Raw genomic sequence first — 14,373 nt, 5'->3', positions numbered from 1 at the left:
CCATTCTCACCACTGGTCCTGAAGGGGTCATCTGTCCTGTACCAATGTACATCCTCTGGTCTAGCTAGATTTGTAAGGTAGAATTGAGTTTTTATTACCTATTAGAATTTGTCAAGACCCCTATCCTTCTAATAAACTGCTCCAGCCACAGCTATCAATGACTTCCCAATTGCTAAAGTGACTTTTCTCCCTGCTTCTGGATCTCATTCTTCAGTACTTGAGAGTGTTCATACCACCTCCCTTTGTTAATTCATTCATCGTGATTTATTGAGCACTTACCATGAGTACAGCCATCAGTACTATTGTAAGGACCACAAATACAGTCATAAAGATCAACTTAGGAAGAGGGCCCAGGAAGCAGACCCTGTCAGTATTTCTGATGTTTGGAAAGCAACCTCGGGCAACACTGGTAAGGGGCTTGGGAGGCAAAGCAGAGACAGCAAAGTAACCCAGGCCTGGTGTCTTCATGAACACTAGTCAGAAAGGACTCTGGCGATGCAGTGGGTTATGCTTTGGCTGCTAACCGAAAGGTCAGTGGTTCAAACCACCTGTCTCTCTGCATGGGGAAAGATGAGGCTGTCTGCTCCCCAAACAGTGGCAGTCTTGTTTCATTTTAGTCAGAGATGATTTGCAGGCAGCAGGTTTGCTTGTTCTCTTTTCTTTTCTTTTTAAATTTTATTTTATTGAGGGCTCGTACAGCTCTAGAAGATCATCTGAGGAGCCCTGGTGGTGCCATGATTGAGAACTACAAGGTCAGCAGCTTAAACCCACCAGCCACTCTGTGGGAGGAAGACGTGAGTCTGCTTCTGTGATGATTTCAGCTTTGGGAACCCAACGGGACAGTTCTATTCTATTCTAAATGCTCACTGTGAGCCAGGACCAACTCCACAGCAAATGGTCTTTATAGTTAACCTAGGAGTCCTAGAGGCAAAATGGTTAAGCACTTGGCTGGTTCGAACCCACCCCGAGGCTGGCAGAGAGAAAGACCTGTTGATTTGCCTCCATCAAAGACTAAGGCCTAGGAAACCCTATGGGACAATTCTGGTCTATCACAGCACGTCACTATGCATGGGAACATCAACGCCACAGCGCCTACCAACAACATAGTTCAGTCCTGGTAGGGAGGCCTCTCCAGACAAGGTAAGCAAACCACACACTTTCCCCTTAGGGAGCTGGGGTATTCGATGATCCACTCTCGCCCGTCAATAACTCCCAGGCACCTCTGGTATGCTTCGCACAAGGGCCAACCTTGTCAGAAAAAGCTTTTCACAGAGTGGCAGAGGCTTGCAGCGAGAAGCCGCTGGTATCTATGGTAACAAGTGATATGAGCCACGGCACCAGCAGAGCCGGCTACTCAGACACGCAAGGTTCCTCTTCTGTGGAGTTTCCGTAATCAGGAATGCAAAATACATATTCAGATGGTGACAAACGCTATGGAGGGGGTGTCTGCTAATTAGACGGGGCTGTCTCTCTGAGAAGGTGATCCTTACGCTGAGGTCTGACTGAAGGAAGCAGACAACCTTGCTACAGTCGGGGAGAGCATTGTAGGCAGGGAGTGGAAATAAAGGGCAAAGGTCCTGGTGCTTTCAAAAGAAGAGAAGCCCTTCTTGGCTGGATCTGAGGTGCTAGAGGGAGAAAGGTAAGGGATGAAGTCAGAGAACTGGGAGGGAGGGTGGGAATCCATTTAGGCTGGGGTTTTAAAAGGCGTGTTCAGGGAGTTAGTCAAATGAGAAATCATCTAAGGTTTTAAGCAGGGTAATGACATGATCTTGTGTTTTTGAAAACAAAACAAGACCCCCAAAAAACCCACTCTGCCTGACATGAAGAATAGCTTAGGTAATCGGGAGACATGATCTTTTGATCAAAAGAGAGCTTTTCCATTTTTCAGTACGGTGTCCATGCCATGTACCAAGAGTGACTGCATCCCTGAGGAAGAAAGGGATGAACAAATGCTGACATGGTTCGGAGTCGGATAGCTAAGATGTTCCGGTGAAGTGGGTGGATGGGAAGTGAGAGGCGGGGTGTCAGGTCAAGAGTGTAACATTCCTTAACTAAATTGCATTTGGCTCATTGTTCTGAGAGAGCACGTCTAATACCTAGAATCTCTCCAGGGATTGAAGTGTCTTTGACCTCTACATCACACTGGGTTATGCCAGTGAGGTATCTCTTGGGAGGGAGATGGCCAGGCTCACCTTTGAGGAGAAAGATATGCCTACAATGAGGCTCTACTAAAAGGCTCTGGTCATGGAAGCCCCATGAGCTTCCTGGTTGTGGAAGACATACATGTATGTGAGAAGGTGGTGTGTACTTTCTTTGGGACATGGAAGTGCAACATTGGGAGCCTCCCAGATCTTAATAAATCTCTTCATTTGCATCCTTTTTCTGATAGTAAAGCTCATTGTAAGGCTACATGTTTTCCATGAGTTCTGAGTTGTTCTATTAAATTATGGAATCCAAGGGAGTAGAGGGAGGCAGGTCAGAAGTGAGGGGAGTTCTTGGGACTCTCAAATTCTAGGTGGTCTTGGGCAGAATTGGCAGTCAGGTCTGACCTAGATCTGGTGGGTGGGACTGGAGGCAGGAGCGCTGCATGTGTAGCTGGTATCCCAACAGAATGTGGATCCCGTTTGGTATCTCGACATTGCTCTGATCTTCACAAGGAGTCATCAAGGGAGATAGCCCACTGGCTTCCTTTAGCAGCCAGGTGCTGAAAGAGCTAGATGCTGAGATGGGACACCTGGGAGGAGATGCTTGAAGTGGGTCCAAGAGAGAATCCCTCTCTAACATTGGCTTTTAGGGTACTGTTCTGTCCTGATTTTCTCCTTTCTAAATCTTCTTTCCACAGAAATGTGGCAATTTCACATTCTTCTCTCCGTGTTACACATTTATCCCTGAGTGAATTCATTTACTCCCACCTAATACTTCATTGGCTACAAAAACACACGTCTTCACCACAACAGGTCTCCTCCTTCTAGAACAGCATCTTCAACTGCTTTGTAGGCTTCATATCTGGCTATTCAAACCAGTGTGCCCAAGTGTAACTCCAGTACTGTGGCTGCATCCTCAAATCGAGTGCCTCTATTGGATTCTCCAGTTCAATGACTGCTGCAGCCACCTTCCTCTCTTGTTCTTACCTCCTCACACTTCAACACCACATTGGTCCCTATGTTACAGTTTAGATTGTGAGCCAGGGGCTATGGATGACAGGGACAGCCCAAAATTCAGTTCCAAGAGTCCCACATAGATTAATCCTCTATTGACTGCCTTCTGATCCTTAACCAAGGATGTAGATTATCTTGGCAGGGTGTCCTTGGGAAAGTGCATTACCTCCACCCAATTCCAGCCCACCTAAGGAGGGACAGTCTGTTTTAGGGGCCTTCCTGGGTGTGTCCTTGAGGGAGATCACTTTGTAACAAGTCCTGGTTGAACATCTGTATCTTGAACTGGGGACAGTACAGGGAGTGGCATAGCTTGTGTCCATTGTACCCTGGCTGCCTTGGTCAGAAGGTCGTGGATCAATCTTGTAAGCCCTTCTATCTAACTATGTACATGTCCCAGTCAGTGTCCCCTTTCTGCTTCTGGAGTCCCACCTGTGACTGTGATGTATTCCTCTGCCACCAGTCATGGATTTGTGACCGTTTCCTTTGTTCCATGTCATATTTCACTAGTGTCCTGACTGTGCATCTTTGGATGCCATTAACCTCCAGCTGCTGGCCTCACGCATCCGGATGACGTGTCTGTGTCTTTGTCCCGTTTAAGACTTAATAAACGTTCTCCTCAAATTATATTCAAGATTGGGGTCTCTTTTGTACCCTAAAACATCCCCAGACCCATGGTTATTTAGTGTGTCTATTAGAGTGACCACTGTGAAGAGTAATAAAAGAAGTTCACTAGCATTCTAAAGAGTAGTAATTTTCTAATGAAAACAGAAAATCTCATGTTTTCAAGCTGTTGCTATTAAGTCATAAGAAGTCTTGTGAAACTATCTAAGATGTTTACTGATTTAGATGTCTGATTAATGAAAGCACAAATTTCTTGGGAGAGGATCGAGAAAATAAATCACTGGGAGCCAAGAATTGGGAGCCAAACATTTAAGTATCAACTCTGTCAGCTGTTTGTCATTTATTATTGGCTAATAAATAAGTTAACATTCCTATGTCTTATCTTTCCAATCAGTCAGATGGCTATGAAAATTAATACTATCCTTACCCAACTCATGGAGATGTTCACTAAAAAGGAAATTCTTATACTAAGAGTTGTAAGGATGGAAATTAGTCAAATCAAGTTGAAAATTGAAAGGATAATTCATCATGACAAAGTAGGGTTTATACTACAAATGCAAAGATAGTTTCATATTTGGATATCTAGTGTGATAGTTAGGTTTTTTGGTACCAACATGGCACCTGTAAGAAAATACTGACGGAGCTTAGCCTGTCAATCAGATCACAGCTTGATGACCTCATTTGGAGGTGCCACCAAGATAAATGGCTCTCTGGAGGTGGGCCTCTCTCTCTCTCTGCCTTCACCTTCCTCTTGGCACCACATGGAGACCTGTGCCAGCCCTGAATATACATCCATCACCACTGGATCCACAAGATTTTGCACCCACTGGCCGGTGATGGTCCCGCATACTGTCCATGGCTTCGTGAGTCTGAAGAGGGACTTATGGAGTAGTGTCGGACTTATGGACTTGAGTTGGACTGGGCTGGGATGTTTTCCTGATGTATAATTACTTCTTGATATAAAGCTCTTTCTTACACATATAAGTGTCCTTGGATTTGTTTCTCTAGTCAACCCAACTTAACACTTCAACTCATACAACTTACTACACCAAGCAATCCATGACAAGACAGCATGTGATTAATGAGAAAGATGCCCAAGACCCATTTGGGGGGGGAGGGGGATCAACATTAATTTCTGATTTTAAAAATATATATTTCTCATACATCGACTTGAAGGATGAAGAGTTACAATTGCTCTGGTTTTTAAAAATTCTTTTCAATGTATATTTTCAAAAGCTTTTGCATAACACAGGCTGAGGACCAGATATTCTGGCAAAAGTCAGACCCAAAGCAATGACTCATACATCATCAACAACTGATGCAGATAGCATCTGTGCTGAAAGGCATCTTCTCCCCCCTTCTCATATGCCTTTAAGGCCCACAGTGGGGTGGGGGAAGAATAAAAATGGGAATGGGGGGGAGTTTGTGGCTTTTCTGGTCGTGTTTGATCGATCGAATTGTATCTGAGAGGAATTACTGAGAGGTGAATGATGGACAATCATAATATTGGGGTAGGAGGGAAGAAAAAAAGAGGGAAAACAGTATACATGTGTGTGTATTTGTTTATATATGTTTATATGTGCAAATGCAACAAGGAAACAGGTGAATTCTGACCTCTACTTAAATCTTACCTCAGTACAAGAAAGGTTTGTTCTAATAAGGTGGCACCTTCCTGACATGATCGCTGAAGACAAAATGGATGCATAAGCAAATGTGGTGAAGAAAGCTGATGGTGCCCAGCTATCAAAAGATATAGTATATGGTGTATTAAAGGCTTGTAGTTAAACAATCAGCCATCTAGCAGGGAAGCAACAAAGCCCACAGAAGAAGCAAACCAGCCTGTGTAATCATGAGGTGTCAACTGAAAGAGGTATCAGAAGTTCAAAAACAAGCAACCAAATCGATATGAAGTGGAGTGGATGTGGTGGAGACCCAAAGTCCACTAGCAAGACAATTGGACAATCCTCTCAGAAAGGCCACACAGAACAGATGATAAATCCAGGGTGCAGTATGGCACTGATGAACCACATAACTATCCTCTAGTTCCTTAAGATTTCCTCCCCTTTCTATTAAGGTTTTCATGTGTTATACCTAACTACTCATGTTAGATTTGCATATGTTCTTTTGTATATTGATGATCATTTGGTACATGGTAGTCAAGATAGATGACCCCTCAGAGACAGTGACAGATGACCCCTCAGAGACAGTGACAGGAGTAAGGGTTCCTGACAGTACAGGAAGTGGGGGGTGGGGTGAGGGAGGGAGTTGGTAGAATTGATGATTGTATAATCCCACCCAATGGAATTGAACAACAGAACTGTATGTGAATGGATATATTGGAAAGAGTAAGATACTTGGATGTCAATAAAAATATTATTAAGAATTTTTCATTTAAACTGGGTGAAGGGAGACATAGGTCAGTGTAAGACATGAAGAAATAATAATAATTTATAAGTTATCAAAGGTTCATGAGGGAGGGGGGAGGGAAAAATGAGGAGCTGATACCAAGGGCTCAAGTAGAAAGAAAATGTTTTGAAAATGATGATGGCAACATATGTACAAATGTGCTTGACACATGGATGAATGTATGGATTGTGATAAGAGTTGTAGGAGCCCCCAATAAAATGATTTTTTTTAAAGAATTTTTCATTTAGATAAAGAAATGCTTTTAAGTGATAACAAGCATGGAGGAATAAATTTTGTAAGAGAAATATATTTTTAAACTCATCTCAGAGGCTTATAGTTTTCCATTATTTTCTTTGGCAGATTGTATTAGCCATGCCTTAAGTTTACTGACGCATAAGTCCTAAGACAGAAATCACGATCTTCCATAATAGCTGTGTGAAAGAACCTAGAGCGGGAGGAGCTCAATCAAGTGAACCTTGATTTCCTTTTTCCTTTTTTTAAAGCACTGACTGCAGACATTCCCAGCTCTTTCTAGCAGCTCAGGCTGACTATATTTATGGGAACACAAAGACCAATCATTTAGCCCTCCCCCCTGGCTTTTCCCATTGCTTCCACTCCGTGGACCAAATGCTTGCAGCCCCGAAACATTTCCAAATCACTGGGAATGCAGTGCAGTTGTCAAAACTTGTATTTATGTCTACCGTCTCCTGTGTAGAAGTGATTTGCCTGTATTTCAAGCCATGCAATCACAGAACGTTATCATTGAAAGGGGGCTGAGCAACCAGTCTAGATAAGTGGTTTCAACTATGGGTGCCTATTAGAATAAGAAGGGAGGGTTTGCTTGTTTGTTTTTTAATGTTTTCCAGGTTCTACCCTAAAGGTCTGATGAGAGATCTTGACATTGGCATTTTTTAAAAGCTTGCGCAAAATCAAACAAGCAACAATAACTGCCAATGCGTCCATTCTGACTCATGGTGACTCTGTAGGACAGAGTAGAACTGCTCCCTAAGGTTTCTGAAGCTGTAAATCCTGATGAAAGGATACAGTCACATCTTTCTCCTTTGGAATAGCTGGTGGGATGGGAACTGCTGACCTTGCAGTAGGCAGCCCAATGTGTTTCCCACTCTGTCACCAGAGTTCTGTAGGTAACCCTAATATATCACCAGACTCTAAAACCACTGCTCACTTATTCTTGGTATTAAATGAGAAAACCCACCCAAGGGTCATGCGTCTCTCTAAAGCAGCAGTTCTCAACCTGTGGGTCGCTACCCCTTTGGGGGTCAAATGACCCTTTCACAGGGGTCACCCAATTCATAAAAGTAGCAAAATTACAGTTATGAAGTAGCAATGAAAATAATTTTATGGTTGGGGGGTCACCACAACATGAGGAACTGTATTAAAGGGTCATGGCTTTAGAAAGGTTGAGAACCACTGTTCTAAAGGAAACTTACTATCTAGATAGTTTTAAGTCTGTAAAGATTGTATGTTATCTTGTGAAAATCAAAATGATATAAATGAGTTTGTTTGGAATTTTTTGTACATTAGAGATTTAAAATATTTGTTCAGCTGAAATAATAACCCCTAAAGTTATTATTTTATTGCCTTATATGCAATTAACCAACTTGTATCTAATTTAGCAATCCTGTTCTAAATCTTTTCCACTCATGTATTCATTCATCCTCTCTCTCTCTCCCTTCTCCTCTCCCACTCATGTCTTCCCCTTTCTCCTCAGAGGTCATCTACCTTTTCTGTGTCTTGGTTTTTAAATTGGCTTTGCCATCCTAATGTTCCTCTCATTAATGAGTTAAATAAACTGCAACAACGCTAAGTATTTATGTGAACATTATGAGTATACAACTTAGACAATTATATTTGGACGTTTAAAATGATGTAAATTTTATTGAGGCAGCTTAAGTCATGAAAAAAAACCTTTAATTGATCACTTAACATGTAATTTATTCTGTTCTCCAAATATATTACATCAACTACATTTAGAAGCCATGAAATTGTGGACTTTCCCTTCAGGCACAGAGCAGTAGTAGGAGCCTAATTGAATTTGAGTGCTGATCTAATAATCCCAGAAACTGGACTATATAAAGAAGAATGGGCTTCAGGACTGAAGAATGGCTCATCTGAGTACTACAACTCTGCTCAACTTCCTGATGAAAATCAAATCCCTCAGTGTGGATTATACTCGATAAAGAAAACAAAAATCTTCGCGACTGACAGACAACACCATGACAATGAAGAAAAGCTTGATGTTGTCAAGGATTTCATCTTACTTGGATCCACGGTCAATGTTCACGGAAGCAGCAGTCAAGACATCAAATGATGTATTGCATTGGGCAAAGGGGCTGCAAAACTTCGCTTTAATGTGTTAAAGAGCAAAGATGTCCCTTTGAGGACTAAGCCATGGCATGTGTAGTGGCCTCATATGCAGGCGGAAGCTGGACACTGAAGAAGGAAGGCCCAAGAAGAATAGACGCATTTGCATTATGATGTTGGTGAAGAATATCAAAAGGACCATGGACTGCCAGAAGAGCAAGCAAACCTGTCTTGGAAGAAGTACAGCCAGAGCGCTTCTTAGAAGTGAGGATGGGGAAACTTCCTCTCAGGGACTTGGACATGTGATCAGGAGAACCCAATCCTTGGGAAAGGACATCATGCTTGGTAAAGTATGAAGCTCCTGGAAAAAGAGAACGCTCCAGAGGAATTGGACTGACGAGGTGGCTGCAACCCTGGGCTCAACCATACCAATGGTGAGTGACACAGGACCGGGCGATGTTTCATTGTTATACATAAAGTGGGAACAACCTTGACTGTACTTAAAAACTAATAGGTCCAGAGGACCAGGAAGCGGCACCTAGCCTGTGCATGTCAGAGTTTATGTCACCCTGCAACATTCAAACTTGCCAATCAGGAACATACGCAGCGTCCCCCCAAACCTAGGTATTAACCACAGCCCTGCGGGTGTAATAGTGCGTGATTTCTTTGTCTTACCCTCTTGCTCACTTGCCACTCTCGTAAGCTCTTCTCTCTAGTTCATTCTCTCTTGCTCTTGCCCCCCGCTATTCCCCCACCCTATCTCTCCATCTCCTTTCACCCTGCTACCTAATCTTTCTTCACTTTGATTCTGTGATCTCCCTTTCATGGGTCGCATTTTCCAAATAAAGCCTGTTAATCGAAACTCGCTTTCCATTCCAGTCTGTAATTTCAATCAAAAACAAGAACTCGGAAGAAAGAGAGAGAAGGGAAAATAAAGAAAGGAAGGAAGGGGGAAAGTGTGACAGTTACATAATCTGGTGTCAATTTGAGACTATTAAGAGTGAAGGGGTGGAGTTTAGCCTGTCCATCAGGTTGAAGCTTGATGACTTCATTTGGAGGCATTATGGATATAACTAGCTCACTGGAGGCCAGACCCATACTCTCTGCTTCATCTTCCTGCTGACAAACCACATGGAGCTACCTTAATGGAGCTAGAATCCTGGACCTTGAGGAGTCACGTGGAGACCCTTGCCAGCATTGAAATGCTTCCACTGCCACTGGATCCACAAGAGTTTCCAAGGCACTGGCCTGTGATCTTCCAGCATTTGGTATCATTGCATGTGTTGTGTGAGTCTGAAGAGGGATTTATAGACTGGTTTCAGACATCTGGGCTACTATAGGACTTATAGACTTGATCTGGACAGGGCTAGGGTGTTTTCTCAGTATATAAAGCTCTTTCTTATACGCATATGAATGTTTATGACTTTATTTCTTTAGTCAGCCAGACTAACACAGGAAGGAAAGAAGGAAGGAAGGAAGGAAGGAAGGAAGGAAGGAAGGAAGGAAGGAAGGAAGGAAGGAAGGAAGGAAGGAAGGGAGGGAAAATGGAATAAGCAAAATCTATGAAAGTACCATTTTTAGACATTGGTCATCAGGTAACAGAGGACAGTGATCACCTGGGAGGGTGATCCCTGAGATTAAGCACCACGATTGCTCCGGTTTACTGCTTGAAGAGTGCTTTTGAGAGAGAGCTCAGGGATGGTGGAACACAGCAGAGCCAGGCAGTTTCCCTGAGTTGAGGAGTTGGAGTTGAAAGACCAAGGCAGCTGTAATTCACAAGGCAGAGTATCATAGAGAAGAGAGCTGCACACAGAGAGTGTGAGGGTTCTAGAGATCTGAGAGACCTCTGGTCCATGCAAACTTGTAAGGAAACTATCTGAGGCCTGGGAAAAGATGACAGGGAATAGTATAGGTGCCCACAGAGAAATAATTTCCATTTCCACCAGCCTATATTTCATGTAGCATTGGACAGAAGAATCAGTAGTAAGGAAAAATCAACCCCAGATTAAATTCTACCCTAGTCCCACCTAGCAAAGTTTTAAAACAAGCCCCAAAAGAATCAAACTATTTCCAAGTAACTTGGATGCATCCCAAAATAAATTTCAGGAATACTTAACAGAAATATAGAAATAGCCAGAACCCTCAAAAGTGAAATTCATTATATTTGGCATCTGCAGTGGTTAGGTTTTACGACAAGTTGATTGCCCCAGTTTGGAGGTAGGAGTGGAATCCAAACTGTCAGTCAGGTGGTTGCCTGGTGATGACTCCTTGGGGGTGTGGCCTTTTTATAAGAGGCAGTGAAAGTTTCTCTCACATCATTCATGCTAAAATGTTCAGAAGTATAAAGAAAGCAGGAAAATGCAACTCATGTTAATGAGAAAAATATATCCAATAGAAGCAGACCCAGAAATGACGGAGATGCTATAATCCATAGACAAGGACATTGAACTTGTTATTAAAACTATATTCTATATGTTTAAGAAGGTACGTTAATAAAATGTGCGTTAATAAAAGGAAATATAATTTTAAAGGGTCAGAATTGCTAGAGATGAAAACTACAATATCTGAGATTTCTAAAAATACACAGCGTGGGATTAACAGAGGATAGACACTAAATGAAATCACATTAGCGACATTAAGAAATAGTTGTAGAAACCATCTATAATGAAACTCCTAAAGAAAAACAGATGGAAAGAAAGTGAACAGAATATCAGTAAGCTGTAACTTCTAAACTGTCTAATATGTATATACTGTAATCACAATATTGGAGTCTCTGAAGGCAAGTAGGGGGCAGAAAAGCTGTTTTAAAAAATAATAGCTTCGATGTTTCTTAGTTTGATGAACAGTAGGCCCCCAAATCCAAAAAGCTCAACCAAAGCCATGCTCAAGAAACAAGAGCAAAATTATAAGAAGACAATTGCCTGAGAGCAGTCATAAAGTTTTCAATGCAGGCAGAAAAGGAAGCATTCGTCGGGCTGTTCTCTCCTCGCCTGGGAGAGGAAGGGTCCCGTTCTACACATCTTGGCCTTCAGAAGCATTGGTGGTGTCGTGGGTTACACATTGGACTGCTGACCATGAAGTCAGCAGTTCGAAATGACCAGCTGCTCCACAGGAGAAAGAGAAGACTTCCTACCCCCTAAAGATTGACCGTCTCAGAAACCCACAGGGGCCATTGTGCTCTGCCCTCTGGTCTCTCTCTGAGTCGAAAAGGACTCTGTGGTGGTGAGTGTGTGTGAGCGATACAGCTTTGTCCAGGGACATGTCAGTGGGCAGCACTCCATATGCCAAGCATGAGCTTTACTTCTCTAGTAACACTTCTGGGAGTTTCCATCTCAGAACACGAATAGTTAACATTCACTGTGAATTTTGTCCTTATTTAGAAAGGTATAGCCTTAATGAGGGTGGCACAATGGGGAAACTGGCCTCAGATACAAAATTTAAGCGATGTCAAACATTTCAGAAGTTGAAATAGGTAAGACTTAATGTGATTTACTTGTTTTGTAATTTTTACTGACATGTGACACACATACAGGTTAGTGCACAGATCATGTGTGCAGTGCAGTGAATAACAAAATGTGCACACTTGTTGCCTATTCCAGGGGATATTTAAAAATGAATGCAAAGAAATCTATGATGATGAGAAAAAAAAAGGCCTATAAATAGTTCCAGGTCTGTCTGCTGACCCTTACGTATGTTTTCTGATGGAGTCTGGTAAGATGCCAAGCCCTGCCCTCCGAGTCTGAAGCCTCTTTTAGGGATTCCTTGAGACTTTGTTGTTTTGCTGCTCTGTTGCGCTCACTTCTTGTTTCGCCCCTGGGAGGGGTGGGGGGGTGGGGGTGGGGGTAGGGGGGCGGCCAGGGCAGACCAGGCACAACTCCCACATTGTGTCTCTAGTGCTGTCCCCTCCAGCCCTGTGGGTCAGTGAGTGGACATCGTGTCTTGTGGTGGGGCCGGCCCTACGGCCAGGTTGTGGTGTTCTCTCTCTCTCTCTCTCTCTCTCTCTCTCTCTCTCCCTCTCTTGTCCCTTGTGGTCTGGGCAGACCCACCACGCTCCCCAGGCTGTATCTTCATTGCTGCCCTCTGTAGTGCAATCTTCTGGGTAGGGGGTCAACAGCTGCGATTGGGGCCGGCCCTGCAGACCTCTGTTAACTCACTGCTTCATTCCGCTATCTTGCCCTCAAGCCTTGACACACCAGGTTGAGGTCTGGGCCCTCTCTCCCTTTCCTGTGGGTGGGTTACTGTCCTGTTCCCCCACTACCCACATCCTCTTTTTCCTTTCAAAATTTGCTGCTATATGCATCCCTGGAATGGGTCTGACCCCTGACCCAGTGCCTGGGCCTTGCCCCAGGAATTTATGCATTTAGTGGTTTTCCCCTATAGCCCTTGTGTTTTTATGTTGTACTTGTCCTTTTGTGCCTGGTTTACTTCGCTTAGCATGATTTCCTCCAACTCTTGCATGTAAAGATGTACTTCATGTGTTCACCACTGCTTTTTTAGGAATGTGTAGTACTTCACTGTATGTATGTACCAGAGTTTTGTAATCCATTCTTCCTTTAATGGAAATTTGGTTTGTTTCCAACTCTTTGTGATTGTGAACTGTGCGGCGATGAACATTGGAGCACAGATGTCTTGCCGTGGTCTGTTTCTTACCTCTTCTGGGTATATGCCCAGCACGGGGATTGCTGGGTCATATGGTAGCTTGATTTCCATTTGTTTTAGGAATTGCCAAATGGATTTCCATAATGGCTGCACATACCTACAGATCCACCAGCAGTGGATGAGAGTTCCTATCTCACCACAGCCCATCAACACTTGTTACTTTCTGATTTTTGAATTGGGCTATCTTTGAGGGTGTTGGGTGGTACCTCATTGTTGTTTTGATTTACATTTCCCTTATGGCTAATGATCAAGAACATTTTCTCATATGTTTATTGACCATTCAGATTTCTGTCCTTGTGAAGCAAGGCCCTTTCAGGCCCTTTGTCCACCTCCTTTGTGGGCTATTTTTTTTTCTTATTTTAAGTTAGCAGAGTATTGCAGATTTTAGTAACAAGGCCTTTGTCTGATGTGTCACTGCTAAATATGTTTTCCCAGTCTGTGGGCTCTCATTACTCTCTTGTCAATTTTTTTATGTGCATAGGTCTTTTATTTTCAGTATATCCTACTTGTCAATTTGTGCTTCCTCTGTGTTTGTGTCCTTCCCTATTTCTGATAGCCTATGTGTTCCCTGTGCCAAAATTCTTAGGTTTGTCCCAATTCCCTTATAATTGGCCCTAATAGTTTAAGGTTTTACCTCAAGGACTGTGATCCACCTTGAGTTTATTCTTTTTTTTAACCCCATGTCTATCTTTATAAGATAGGCAAGATAAACAATCCCAAGGAGAAAACCATGGGACCAATAGTTCATGAGAGAGAGGGGAGAGGGGGAAGTGGGAGAACGGGATGGGGAAGCAAACAAATCCAGGGACAAAGGAACAGTAAAAGTTCTAAAATTGATGGCGAGGAGGGTGTAGAATGCTTGGTGGGGTTTGATCAAGTGCAGTGTAGCTGAGAGGAATTACTGAGAGCTGAATGAAGGTCAAACATGATTGTGGGACAGGAGGAAAGTAAAAAAAAAATAGAGGAAAGAACTAGGAGACAAAAGACATTCATACAGGTATAAATATAGGCATGTATATATGTAAATATATTAATATATAACAATAGGGATACAGGTCTATGTACATATATTTATATGTTAACTATCAAGGTAGCAGTCGGGCATTGGGCCTCTACCCAAGTCCTCCCTCAACACAAGAACACTTTGTTCTAATATCCCAGCATTCTGTGATGCTCACTTTCCAACATGATCACTGAAGACAAA

This window comes from Echinops telfairi, unplaced genomic scaffold (assembly GCF_000313985.2).
Source record: "Echinops telfairi isolate 266 unplaced genomic scaffold, ASM31398v2 ScPeMD7_3;HRSCAF=10, whole genome shotgun sequence".
Lineage (NCBI taxonomy): Eukaryota > Metazoa > Chordata > Mammalia > Afrosoricida > Tenrecidae > Echinops > Echinops telfairi.
The sequence above is the reverse complement of the archived record's forward strand: the minus strand, read 5'-3'. Positions refer to the sequence as shown.